Consider the following 2,923-nt stretch of genomic DNA (forward strand, 5'->3'; position numbering starts at 1 on the left):
CTCTGCTTTTGCTCACAGGTAAATCTCTTTCACATCAGGGACGTTTCCAATCTCTCTTTATATATACATATCTTTGTTGTGTCCTCTTGAGACTCATTAAAGAGGGTCATCTTGTTCTCTCTCATCGGCTTAAAGGCGTCAGCATAATAAAAGCAAATTAAATCAAATTTAACAGCTGGAAACACATGAGCGCAGTGTCTGGGTCCTCAGAGATGACTGACCCTTTTTGATGATACTATTCCTTTTTTCTTCCCTTTTTATTTGTGTAGTAAGCTGTTATCATTGATCATGTGGGAACCACTCTGCTTTTGAAACCTCAGAAAACATGAGCGCTGGAACATACAGACATACAAATTGAGGAAAATAATTCGTTAATTTGTATTTGTAACATGTTTTGTCAACGCAGATGGTTGATTTTATAATAACATGAATAAAATTTAACATCAATTTCATGAGTTTAAATATGCTTTGGATTGCTGTTCACAATAAAGGGGCTCTTGACTAAACCCTGTTCCCCTTCACTAACCTAATAAATAATGAAGAATAAAGATAAAGCAAGAGTAGTTGTTTTCATTTGGTATTATTGGGGCTACATCAAATAGCACGGAATCAATATTCAGTTTGGCAAGCCTGTACATTTTTCATGCAAACTTATTTTCCAAGGACAAGAGGGAAGGCAGGTGGAGACATCGTGACACTATAAAACTAGTAAAGTATTTAAATAAAAGTATATACACTTGCTGAATAAACACACACATATCCTTAATCTGAGCTGTTATTCCAGGTTTTTACTATTGGTTATTTCTAAACGCCCTAACTGTTCATACAGTTACAGTTACATTTACATTTATGCATTTGGCAATTTAATCCAAACACTGAAGATCTACATTCTATTATTTCACACATTGCCTAGGAATCAGACCCATGGTTTTGGCATTGTTAGTGCTATGCTTTGAGAAATGGACCAGTGTCGAGATGAACTTATGAAATGAGAAGGCAAAATTAATTAAACGGGAAATTATGTAGACATCAAATGGAACTGCAACATGAATTTTCATTGAACTAGTAAAGACCAGTGACTCTCTCATTTTGCTTTAATGTTATTATTATATACCTTATTGCCACTGCTTCATAGGTTATGTACAAAGTTCACTGCTTTATTTAGGATAAGAGACTGCTTGTGCCCTTTTCTAAAATAAATAAATAAAATAAATTCTACTCTGCCCCACATGATTCTAAACCAATCATGGGAATTTATTTTGACTGTTCCTTATTTTCTGATTTTGATCTCTGATCCATGCGGTGGAACATAATGCTCAAGTCATTGCATGCAGCAATCTAAACCTTTTTTTTCTTACTCTTTAGCACTCAGTATTTGATGTGCACACAGCCGGATACACATTTTTAATGCAGCCAGTGAAATTATCATTTGAAATAACTTGTGGCATGTACATGACTCCAGACTATCCATCCTGCTGTTTAAATTGCAGTGTTATATAGTTTGCTTATTATTATTGCAATGCAAAAAAACAGCATTCAAGAGGACATACGGACAGTTTTAGCATTATACTTGTCAAGTATAGTATACAGAATAAACTAAAATGCATAAATTGCATTAAAAACCTTATGTATTGAGTTTTTAGTTTCTCTCAACTATTGTCTGAAAAACTGTCCTTATTAACACAACGTTTTCTCAATTTGAGTTTGTTCACTAAATGCAAAGTTGGGGATTCATAAAATGCAGGTCCACAGCTACCATCACTCTGAGACTCAAAAAAGCATATACAGGCAGCATAAAATGAATACCCATGGCCCCTGATGATATATTGAGGTTTTATAAAGCAAAATGATTGGTCTGTGCAAGAAACTGAACATTATTTACAACATGTAATCCAGCACCTCAGGCAAACGGTCCAACAGCAATAATAACAGAAAACAACAAATATTGGATTACATGAAATAGCAGGATTGAGCGTCCCTGCTTTCAGCGAATGCACATGTCTTGTTCTCTTTTCAGGTGGTTGTTCACGGAGATGATGTGTATGGGTTATGCCTTCTGTGGAGTTTTGTTTGGTATCTGCAGCCTCAGTAACCTGACCGTATTGTCTTGTGTGTGCTGGCTCAAAGTCTGCTGCCCCAACTACGGTAAGACCTGTCTTGTTTGAACAGAATATGATGTTAAAATGTGTATCAAATGCATCTCCTGTCTCCTCCTGTGGTTCCTGTTGGCCAAATGCTTCTTGCAAAGGCACACGGCTGTTTGAGAGCTCAGCCAAGTTACTTATTGTGGGGTGCTGTTGGATAAGTATTTTAAAAAAGATTATTTATTAACCGTGCGTGCCAGAGGCAGCTGGTGTGAGCCAAATGATTACAATCACTATCTTCACCCCGGGCTTCACTTCTGCAAGAGATATTGTTCAGATTTCTTAGAAATAAAAAGAATAATAATAATACTAACAGTTGGCATATTTACTTTTTTTCTATATGATTCTTAGATTAAGTCATACATAAATTATTTGTTAAATGTGTTATAAAACAGAATAAAACAGAGCAAATAAAGTGTAATTATATAAAATAAAAACAGTATTCTTCCACCAAACAATGTAGTTCCTCAGAAACGGTTGTGGTTCCAACAAAGTGGTTGCCGAGCAACACAGAAGTAAACAAAGGTGTATGTTTGTAGTGTAATTTACAACAGCTTTGAACTTGACTCAACCAATCAGAATCAAGGACCGGACCGTTTTATAATCTAGAATATAATATAGAAATGTAGAATAAAATACAAACATTACATATTTTTTTACCAGTTTTTTGGAGGCTCTGCCTTCTTTGGACTGCTAATGTCACACTGCAGGAGTCTGGTGGGTTCGAGTGGAGACAGTCCATGATGCTGCAGATGAACATTTCAGCAGGACACAGCTGG

The 2,923-nt window shown here is 35.8% G+C and overlaps 1 pseudogene; it reads left to right on the forward strand.

Moving 5' to 3' along the window:
* The first annotated feature begins 1 nt into the window (after nt 1).
* Nucleotides 2-2,923, forward strand: part of LOC107690108 (opsin-5-like) — a 13,369-nt pseudogene continuing 10,447 nt past the window's right edge.

The sequence above is a fragment of the Sinocyclocheilus anshuiensis genome, unplaced genomic scaffold (genome assembly GCF_001515605.1).
Source record: "Sinocyclocheilus anshuiensis isolate Anshui unplaced genomic scaffold, SAMN03320099.WGS_v1.1 scaffold2207, whole genome shotgun sequence".
In the NCBI taxonomy this organism is placed as follows: Eukaryota; Metazoa; Chordata; class Actinopteri; order Cypriniformes; family Cyprinidae; genus Sinocyclocheilus; species Sinocyclocheilus anshuiensis.